General features: G+C 34.9%; 1 long non-coding RNA gene across 1 annotated transcript; it reads right to left on the minus strand.

Annotated features, from left to right (window-relative positions):
• Positions 1-5,264: 5,264 nt before the first annotated feature.
• LOC119234568 (uncharacterized) lies at positions 5,265-11,324 on the minus strand. Its single transcript, XR_005122649.2, has 3 exons — positions 11,242-11,324; positions 6,232-6,287; positions 5,265-5,383 (listed from the first exon to the last, which is right to left on the minus strand). It is a non-coding gene; the product is annotated as an uncharacterized LOC119234568 (long non-coding RNA).
• Positions 11,325-11,747: the final 423 nt, after the last annotated feature.

Consider the following 11,747-nt stretch of genomic DNA (forward strand, 5'->3'; position numbering starts at 1 on the left):
TGCATTTTTTCTATATCAAATCTGTCTCAAGGAAAAAAAAAAAAAGGAAAAAGAAAACCTCAAATCACAATGCAAAGTGCAATTCATAAAACCAATTTCGCTAAATGTTTTTCTGTTTTGTTTGTTTTCCTTAGTTTGAGAATATTAAATTTCCTCTAGTCTCTCATAAACAGAGACTGTTTAATTAAAATCAACAGAAAAAAATTTATAAAGAGAAAAATAAAAACAAAGAAACATGAAAATGCTCTATCTTGAAAATATTCATACCCCTCATTGTTTCCATAAAATTACAAAGTAGAAAAACAATTAATTAACTTTTTGGGATCCCAAAACTCAATGTGCTTTCTGAAGATATAAAATAGAATAGTTTTTTCTTTCTTTTTGGGGGGTAGAATGATTAAATTGAAAGAACTATATTAGTTATGGGATGCAGGAAACAAAACAAATACCAAAGCCAACCAAGCAGTTTAATTTTAGTTATGGTTTTAGTCATTTCAATCTTTCAAGATGAGTTCTCTTATTATTAATTATAAATGATCAAAGTAGGATGAATGTGCAAGAAAAGCATTTTGCGCGTGTTTAATTTGTCTGACTCTTACTGTTTGGTACTGACATTTGTTTCCCATATTCCCTTTGTTTACTAACACTTTTTTATTTCATTATTTTTGCCCCCACTGAAGTTATTCCAGCATATATAAATGTTGGACACTATTCTTAGTTTGCAGTGAGATTCATTTGTCTATTTATGTAATAAATTATTGATAGTTTTCTGTGAGATAGCTATGGGCTAAGCACTGGAAATATAAAGTTGAATAAAATAATTTATTTTCTTCTTAAGAAATTTAGTCTGTAATACAGCAATTCCTAACATTCATTTTTCAGTATAAGGATCACTTTTAAATAACAAATCTTCTGGGTAACACCCCCTGTATCTGAATAGTTATAATTTAACAAAAGAGGGCCTTCTTAGTGCCACAGGTGGTCTGCAGCCTTTGCAACGCTGGTTCAATCTCAGCTGGCCTATGAGAATCCCACATGGCACGGCAGACCTCTCCTGTCTCGCCCATTGCTCCCCTCAGCAGTGTATTTCATCAGTCTGCCTGTTCTGTTCCCCGCTCTGTCTCTGGTGAATCCTCTCACCCTCCCATGCATCTGGCCTGTACCCTGGTTCTTGTATAAATAAATAAATCTTTAAAAAAATATATAGTGAAAGTAAAATTTCTATGAGATCATTACCTCTTTACACTAATTGACATTTATTTAATTTCAGGATCTATGTATTTACAAGCAAGAATTCTAATGTGTGAGACATAATATTGATATGTGTAGGGATTTAAGGGTCTAGTATTTTGCATGGGCTCTTTAGGATTCGATTCCCAGTTCAGTCATCTGCTTGCCAAGGAATCTTGATCAAATGCTTGAACTTCTTTTTTTTGGGGGGGGGTTGGGGGGTGGGACCCTCGCTGGCGGCCAGGGAGCAAATCAGCACTGCAGAGGCTGCAGGCAGCCTCGCAGCCCAGTGTTCAGCCACTGCGCCACCAGGGGAGGCCCCAAATGCTTTATCTTTTTAAAACTCCTCAATATAGGACAATAGGCAAAATAATACTTTCTACTTCTTAATGTTATTGTCAGGATCAAGATGAAAAATGTAGATAATTAGCAACGTATCTAGCCCATGTTGTTTTTGGTAACTGGGATGTTTTAAATTTTTCTCTTTTATTTTGCAGACAATGGCTGGAGTGTATTTCAGAGTTAAGTGAAAGAAGGACTGGCACCTATTTGGTCTCAATGGCTAAACATGTGTCTGAAAAAAAAAATAGCAGCCTCTAAAAACCCTGCAGTAGATGAAGATTTTGCCAGCAATGGACATCTCTAATTGCAGAGATTAACTAATTTTAATCCCCAAGAAAACACGAAATTTGGATTTTTACTCTTGCCTCAAGCAGTTCTTGGTACATTATAAACACTTGATGAATACTTACTGAATTCATAGTTATAGCCGAAATTTGAGGATAAGGCAAAGGGAGAAAGAGACATTTCAAATCCTATTTGTGGATGAAGAGTCATACAAAACTATTAAGGAACTCAATTTTTTCCCAGAATGCAGAGCAAAATTCAGACTGCTCTAAAAATTGCTCATTTCTCAGCTTCATTCCAAAGTTTTGATTGTCACTTGTTCACAAACATAATATTTTAATACCAGTTTCTTCTTTCACTTTTCTCTGATTTTTATTTATTCTTACCACTGTGTAGTTCAAAGAAACCAGAATGGAGTATAGTAGGGCAATCTTAGAAAGCACAGCTCTAACAATTGAACTGCTAACCTGCACACAAAATCAAAAAAGGAAAAAAATCAGCCTACACACCAGAGTAGGGCAGACCTGAAAGGTAGATCTTAAATCTTAAAATATGGATGAACTCATTTTATGAAAAATATATGAACACTGTGAAGTAGAGGTAAATGGGATTCATTTTCAATAACAACACACTATGACCCTTAAGTTCCCATTTCCACTTCACTTTCCCAGAACCCAAAACAAATGGCACTTAAAAATTCATTTAATGCCTCTTCAGAGAATATTAAACTTTTAAAGCATTAAAGAGTGCCTGCCAATGAAAAGGAACTCATCTACACCTTGAAGATTAGTAGTAGCCTTCCCACTGAATTCTAAGGGGCACATTTCCACTTCTCTTGACTCATATTGCATTGATTATACCTGTGAATTAATTCACAAAATCTCATATTTAAATTTCTAGTTGGTTTGACATTTAAATATTCTCCAGTCAGTAATGGGGGATGGGGTATAGTAAGTATATCTCTTATTCAATGCATGCCCCAATCTGGTACAAAGGTCATTAAAAAGTCACCTAGTGAAGCTCTAATTACTGGGAATATAGAAAAAATAAATGAGTTTAGCTTACTCCAGTACTAGTTTGCCAAAATACTATTGATGATAATGGGAATGTTTCCTCATTTTCAAGGATTTCTCACATTTTCACTCATTATGTGGCATATAAATCTAAAGAATATAAGAATATATACCTTTTGGGACTATCTCTAGAATGAATTAAACAAGTAACAGAACTTCTAACAAAGGGTACCAGGCTAGAAAAAACTAAGAGAGAAAAACTTAAGTCTGTGATTTTGGTATTTTGTAAGGCAGAGGAGATATTGACTCAATTAGTCCTCATTGACAGGGAAATATACCAAACAAATCACAATTTCTCTGGTCAGAGTCCACATCAATGTATTTTAAAACTTCCTCAGGTGTTTCTGGTACTCTGCTCTTTACAAGTTATCAGTGGTGGTACGACACAAGGAAACCAATGAGAAATACATATGTTTTTAATATTGTCCTGACAAATGATAATGCTTTATAATACTTAAACCTCAAAAATCTAATGCATCACATGCAATTTTTCTTTTTCTGTGGGCAAGGAAATGAGGACTTTGAGAAAATAATAATTTGCCCTCTATCACACAAATAGTAGCATATTAAAATTCAAATCTAATGTTTCTTTGATGGCAAAACATGAATTTATTTTTTTTAATTTTTTTAATTTCATTTTTTTTTTAAAGATTTATTTATACAAGCACTGGGTACAGGCAGAAGCGAGGGAGGGTGAGAGAATTCACCAGAGCCAGAGTGGGGAGCAGAGCAGGCAGAAGGACCGAAGTACACTGCTGAGGGGAGCAGCGGGTGGCAGGAGAGGTCTGCGCGCCATGTGGGACCCTCCTCCGGTGGCCTTGGAGCAGCCGGGGATTGAACCGGCGCTTCAGAGGCTGCGGGCAGCTTCACAAGCCAGCGCTCAACTGCTATGCCACCAGGGAGGCCCAGGTTTTTTTTTTTAATTTTAGCTATATGAATGGCTACAGAAAGGTATCTGATTTTTGCTTTAATTTGATTGGCAATTACTATCTTGAGAATTTTTGCTGTATCTATTGCCCCTTTGAATATATCCATCTATGAAATATCTGTTCACATTTTTATTCATTATTCTTTGGAATTTTCTGCCTTTCCTCATATGTTGACTTTTAACTTTTATATTGTGTGCAAATTTACTCTCTGTTAATTGTGGGTACAGTAAATATCTCTGCCCTATATGAAGCTGTTAACTTTATAAAATCAACTATCAAATTTTTTATGGTAAAGCATTTGTTCTTTTCTATCCCAAGTCACAGTTGCATTATCTTCTTCAGATTTATTATTTTACTGAGCACATTTAGATCTACAGTCCTCCACAGGATTGATTTATTGTAAGTGTTGTAGAGGCTAATTTACATTTTCCCCTATAGTCCATCCTATTGCTCAAACACGATTTACTTAAAAGTTCTTTCTTCAGAATTCTGCAGCATCAATGCTTGTAAAATAAATTTCAATATATGCTTGAGACTCTGAGTTCCACTGACCTAGTATCAAAGTCTACCCTTTGACCTCTCTGCTCTTAATTCTATTTATTTAGTTCAGTTCTAGGTTGCAGTTCACTAAGTCTCTCTTCCACTGTGTCCACTCTGCTGTTAACATGTCAGTTCTTAATTTGGATTACTACATTTTCCTTTTCATCATTCCTGTTTGCAGTTTTCATATGTGAAATTATTTTCCAAATTCATTAATCTTTTCTAACTCTGATTAAAACATAAGTGATTTCTCATTTTATCACATAATTCAAATATGTTAGAGCCTCTTCTATTGTCTTTCTCAATTTTCAGCTCCTCTTTGTTGATACTGTCCCAATTTTTATCATTATTTGTTTCTGAGAATTATATTTAAATATTTTATAAAATTACCAAAAATAAATAAGACCAGAATATTATCTCCATCAAGATTTAATTTTATTCCTGACAGGCAACTCAGGGCACTGTCCTCCAGGAATCATCTCAGTTCAATTTCAGGGACTGTCTCCTGTAGCTGTTGTTGACTTTCAGTTGAGAATGAGTGCTGGGACACAGCACCACTGTAGTGTCTGGGAATGAAAATCCATGCCCCAAAAATGGTTTTCACATCTAAGCCTCTCTATTCCCATCTTAAGGATCAACGAACATCCCTCTTCCTTGAAGAAAAGTGGTCCTGAATTGTAAGTCAGCCTGCACATTGTCCCTCACCTGTAGACACTGACCAGATCATTTGTGACTATGTTATTTACAATTCAGTGCCTTTAAGCACATGTTTTGTATTTCCATATGTTTTATCTGTGCTCAATGGAGAATTGGTATGAATTACATTGTTCTTCGTAATGGGAAACAGAAGTTTTCTAACCTTTATTTTTGTGTGATGTTTAGAAAAATTGCTTATACTCTCGAAGCCTCCAAGTGGGAAGAGGAGAATCCTCTGTGGAAAGCTTTCATCTCAACACACTTAGTAATGTGACTCCACTTCCAATGCTGGGGTGAGAAAGGATGAATAATGTTTGTGAGTATAGATTTTTATGTATAAGACATACAAAATAAGAAGTCATTCATATACATGATCAGAAAACATCATACATATTCTAATACACACACTTGAAACAACTATATTAATGACAAGTAAAAGCATGGGTTAAAAATGTTACATATAAGAGCTGACTCAGTTGAAGACCATTACTGCCACTCCATAAAGAGAGTCCATAACAACTATTCTAAATAAGAAAAAATCTTCCAGCAGAACACTCAGGAGAGAGCAGTTTCACTGTAACTGTCCATCTCAAAATCTCATGAAGAGTCTCTCCTCTTCTAATTTACCTGAGTGCCCTCAGAGCAGCTGAGAGCTGTGCAATTTGCAATAAAGTGTCTCTCCCTCTAGAAACAAAAGTAAGGCAGGAACCAGCATTTCCTTCTCTGACTCCTTTGCATTCTGAGGTAAACAGTTAATGGAACATTGGAAAAACAATAAAAATTCAATTAGGAAATCCTTAAAAACTGTATTTATTTTTAGTTTTCAGGCAAACCTATTCCTAATAGTTTACAAAAGTGGAAAGTTAAAAAATAAAGTAAATTAGATTTTGGAATTTAAAGCCACACTATTCAGATTCTTGAAATGTAAAATAAGGATTTCTCCTACCTACCTTGTAGGTTTGTGGGGAGGATTGAGTATGGGAATTCATTACAGTATTTTCCATAATTCTTGGCACTATAATATTTAAAAATATTAGGCTATTATATTATGGTTATAATGTAAAGTATAATATATGGATTTTAAAAAGTGTACCTATATAAGAATTATTAGTTATCAAAATAATTAATAACACTACCTCATATTTACAGAGCTCCACTGTTTTGCAGACTCTAATTTGTTCCTTGGCAAACCCTGTGGGAAGAAGCTGAGACTCAGTGCAAAAAATTTTTTCTTGGAATTAGACTTGGATGTAAATCACAAATTTGACATTTGTCACCCATCAAATTTTGCAAAATATATCTACTCTATGCCTCAGTTTTCTTGTGCACAGACTGAGCATAATACCTACCTCACAAATCCTCAGGAATAATTAAATAGAATGTGGAGCAGTACCTGCCTTGAAGAGTAACTGGACACTCAAGAATGGTTGGTGTATTATTAGCCCCACTTAACGAAACTGAGATACAGAGTTAAATAGGCCATAGTAACTACATGAAAGGGAAAGGAAAGCACTGAAGATAAAATGCAGTTTATTTGAATGTCAACTCCAGCACTCTTCCAAAGAACCATACTATATAATTTTTGCATTTGTGAACAGTCATCTTTAGTATGAAATATATGCTAGATTTTATTTGACTTGTCTTCTATGATTCAGTACTCATTTTCATGGCTCAAAGACCCAATCAGAATACCAAATACTCATATACAAGAATATATACATGAATCATGATATGCTGAAACATTTCTAGCTATTTATTTAAAGTGATTTCCCTCATTATGTATCTGTGAAAACATAGGCTGGAAGCCATTCAGGAAATACATGGACAAGGCAAGATGATATATACTTCAAGACTTTAAGAAACCCTGAAAGTCACTGAGACTAAAGAAAATCCCATTATCAGCTTCTTTGTTTTCCTTTTGTTTCTTCCTTAATAAAAATCATGTACAATATGAAAATAAACCAGTTACGAAAGCACATCAGTAGGAACCGGGCTTAACAGACTGAAAAACCTCTCAAAGTGCCATACGGCTTAACGAAGATTAGCAAAAGAAAAGATTTAATTAATTGAAAAGATGGCTAAAAGTCTTCTCAAGCGTATAGAAAATTTTCTCTTTTTTTAATATATTCTTAGTTGTGACATTACAAAAGCAGTAGGACTTCAAAATGAAGCAAAAAAGTAAGGTTTCCTGATCAAGCAATTAAATTATAACCAGAATAGTAATGATCAGGCATCTATAATGTTCCATTTGCGGAGACCATCTGGATAACTTGGAACAGGTGAATTCAGTTAATATCCTTTCAGACTGAGACTGGACTGTGCGAATGAACTGCCCTTCATGCCTGGTTGCTTAGAATCCTCACATTCTTAACCTTTCCCCTCTCCTCTTGACCTGAAAGCCAGCGAACCCCATGATTTCATTATAGTAAATTAGATGTCACAAGCTGTTATGATCTGTCAGCCAAGTTTAACACGGCATTGCAAGTCTTCTTGCTACTCTCCAAGAAATCAATAATGCCTCCCTCTCTACAGAACCCTGAGCTCAGATCACTTTGTCACATTTCAAAGCAAATGACACCACATGTGGCAAATGGTTTACCAACAAAAAAAAAAAAAAAAAAGAAAAGAAATATAGAAGTATTTAAAGTGCTCAGTCCAAGTAGGGAAAATTAAGACCTTGTAAAAGAGTTTCTAATTATATTCTATCTTTCAAATGAGCAGTCCTTTGTGTTTTTAAAAAACAGAAGGTTGCACTTTCAGGATTTCAAATTAGCAAATTTCTGATAAATGGTGATTCATTTCTAAGTAGATGAATCTACATCTGAAGAGGAAAGAAAATAATTTGTATTGCCTGTAGCCTTAGAAGGGGCTTTAGAAGGTAAGGAAACCATCCTCTGCTGTTCTAGAAATTACAATGGCTGCAAGATGATTGCTGCCATTATAGTCATTGGTCTTATTATGATTTCCAAATCACAGATGAGATAGATACAAAAGGCAGAGTAAAATCTCCTGAGTGGTTTTATAGACATGGGAGGATCTGAATCACTCCATTCTTCACTGTAACTTCAGCATAACTATCTGGTGTGGAGTAGAAGAGAAACAGTGAGAAAAACAGTATAAATTGTGGTCAGTAAATTAAGATAACACAGATTAACTGTAGCTCAATGCCTTGTTTTTAAATAAAGTTTTATTGGAACACAGAAAAATTTGTTTACATATTGCTTATTTCTTATATCTGCATAGTTGAGTGGTTCAAAGATCTTATAAAGCACAGTGTCTACACAATTCACAGCCCCCCAAAATTCTGCCGATTCATGGTCTAAGAGCTAGGAGTATAGTTATCTCCCCATTTGCATAAATGAAAATAGCAAAATCCCAACAACAGAGACCAGAATAAATTCTGTCTTAGCACAAATTTCATAAGAGAAATATTTGCTGGAGGGTGGAACAGAGAATCACACAAAAACATAAAGGGAGGAGGAAAGGGTAGAAGTAGAATATGTCAAGTTCCAACTATTTACCAAACACTATGGTAGATTCTTTACATATTATATTACCTTCCCATGGCTGCAATAATGAATTACCACATATATGATGACTTCAAGCTCCACAAATTTATTATCTTACAGTTCTGGAGGTCAAAGTCCAAAATTTGTCTTGGGCCTCCCGGGTGGTGCAAAGGGTTAAGATACAACCTATGAAGCTATCTGCAGTCACTGCAGCACAGGATCATTCCCCAGCCAGGGAGCTGCCCATATGGCACAGCAGACCTCTCCTGACTCACCCGCTGCTCCCCTCAGCAGTGTATTTCAGCTAGTCTGCCTGTTCTGCTTCCCACTCTGTCTCTGGTGAATCCTCTCAACCCTCATACCTCTGGCCTGTACCCCAGTTCTTGAACATATAAATGATCTTTTAAAAAAAATTGGTCTCAGTGCATTCAAATCAAAATATCAGCACTCCTACATTTCTTCTGGAGGCACTATGGGAGAATCTGTTACCTTCCCTTCACCAAACTATAGGTACTACTCACATTCCTTGATTGGCTTCCATATTCAAAGCCAGCACTAACACTTCAAACATTTTTCATGCTGCTTGTTTTTACTAAACGTAAAGGTTCTTGTGACTGCACAAGGAGCATGCACCCAAAGAATCAAGGATCAGCTCCTTACTTTAAGATCAACAGATTAGCAATATTAACATATCTGCAACCCTAGTTTTCTTTTGCTTTGTAGCCCAACATATTCACAGATCCTAGGGATTAGAACATGTACACCTTGGGAAGACAATTATTCCCCAACCTAACATATATTCTATTATTTAATGTTCCCATTACTCCTGTGAGAATAATTTTTTTAAGATTTATTTATTTATGCATACAAGATCTGGGGTACAGGCCAGTGATGTGAGGGGTGAGAGGATTCACCAGAGACAGAGTGGGAAGCAGAACAGACAGATTGACTGAAATACACTGCTGAGGGGAGCAGCGGGTGAGTCAGGAGAGGTCTGCTTAGCCATGTGGGTAACTCCCTGGCGGGGGATCGAACTCATGCTGCAGTGGCAGCAGATAGTTTCATAGTTGTGTCCCCTTGCGCCACCAGGGAGGCCTGAGAATAATATTTTGTTCAGACATTTTTACCAAAGGTAGGCTGGACCTGGAGGCCCTTTTGTCTCATCTGTCACTGTGCAAAAGAAATCCTACCACTTACTTTAGGTTGTTCATTCTACCTACACTCACAGTGATTTCCCCTTATGGAGTCTTTGGAGGCTTTTTCTGACAGAAGACCTCAGTGATTGCTTGGTCTAAGGAGGAAAAATGTCAACCTCTTTTTTATCTATTGAGTAGTTCTGCATTCTAAGTATTACTGTGAGTCTATTGTCATGCCATAGAAGACCCTATGGGCAAGGAAAACCTCTATGTGTCTATACATACATGTTTATATGCACATATGTATGCATATATACATATATAAAGACGTACACAAAGGGTCATATATACTCATAGCATTTTTTTATTATATGTATATATCGTCATATATAGAAAGAGTGAGTGAGCACAGGAATTCATTCTAACCCTCCCTATTTATTGATCTATCCTTTAAGTGAAACCTCCAAATCTAATAATTCACAATACACACACACACAATTTTTGCACACTCCTAATATGATATACATATAAAATAGTTCCAGAATTGCTATTCATTGACTTATGAGAAGCTTAATATTTGTATAATAAATATTTTATAAAATACATACAATATATTTTGTGAGAATAGTATATATTTTGTGTGCACAGTTCTTTCTGCCATTATAATCATGCTGAGCCTTGGGCATTCTCTATATTTAAGCTAGAGCACATAACTTTGTGTAACTTTATTTTTCCATTCTTTTTCTCTATTGCTTTGAAGAAATAAGGAGATACGGACCTAGGTAATCATCATCTCCTTTAGAAATAACTTCTCACTCACCATATTTTATGCCTTCCATTTGCTTTTTCCAACTTGTTCCAGTAGCATTAGAACATTGCCAAAATTATTTTATATTATGGAAGATAGAGACAAATAGTCTAGAAACAATTTTTATACTTAATTCTTATTTTCCTACAGCTGAACAAGGAGGTTTCCCAATGGGCCTATTTACGTTATTTTAATTTAACAAAAAGCAGTGATCACTGATAGCCCTGAGGAAAAATAATAAGAGCAATGTGTTTAATAGGACACATCGTAAGCACTTAAAGAGATAACATTAAATGCTCAGTATCTAGTTCTAGTCAGACATAAATGCTTCCACTCCTATAGTGAAAGTTGTTTTCATTGTAGGTAACTAATTATAGTATGTCTTAAGTTCCCCATAATGTTGTTTTTATGAAATAAAATGATTAGCTTCTAATTATAAACTTCCAGTATTGTGATTTAAGTTGTCTTACTCTACAAAATATTCAAAATACTGAAAGGTGCATCTCTGCACAACAAATCCACTCTTCCCACTGTCTATGCACACAGGACTCTCAACAAATATCTTTTTCCAAGTATATGTTCTTTTAAAGTAAAATAACAGAAAAATACTAAAATCAGCTTCACTACATATATGAAAGTTGTAATAAACACAATGCATTCTCCAAAGTTTATGTAGAATACTGCACAACTTACCATGTACTAAATTTGGAAATTTTGCTTCCAAAACATTCTTTACTGAATAATGAATATTCACGATCCAAGCACTACTTGTCAAGTTATCTGTGAAATTAAACCAATAAATGTCACAAAAGAAGGGAAGTTAATATTGTAATAAGTGAAAATAAGAAAAATAAGTACTCGTTTATAAGCATTACATAAACAACTTATAAAATGCATTTTAAAAGCCTATTTTAAATAGACAACTAAGTGTCAATATCTTGGGAAATATTTTTTATTCCTAGTTACCACCAAAAACCTATACATCATTGTTCATATATGATTTCTCTATTTTAATTGAATCACACATACATACACACACAACTTCAAAAATCATTAGATTCATTAAAATATCTGAAATTTTTTTGTAATCTGAGTATGTGCAAAAATGCATTAAATGTGTTAGAAAATAATGATTTTTTGGGATTTATAGGTTACATTTTCACATTCACATTCTTATACTGGCCCTCATTAGAGAAAAC

The sequence above is a fragment of the Talpa occidentalis genome, unplaced genomic scaffold, assembly GCF_014898055.3.
Source record: "Talpa occidentalis isolate TD23 unplaced genomic scaffold, MPIMG_talOcc4v2.1 talOcc4.8, whole genome shotgun sequence".
NCBI classification, from domain to species: domain Eukaryota; kingdom Metazoa; phylum Chordata; class Mammalia; order Eulipotyphla; family Talpidae; genus Talpa; species Talpa occidentalis.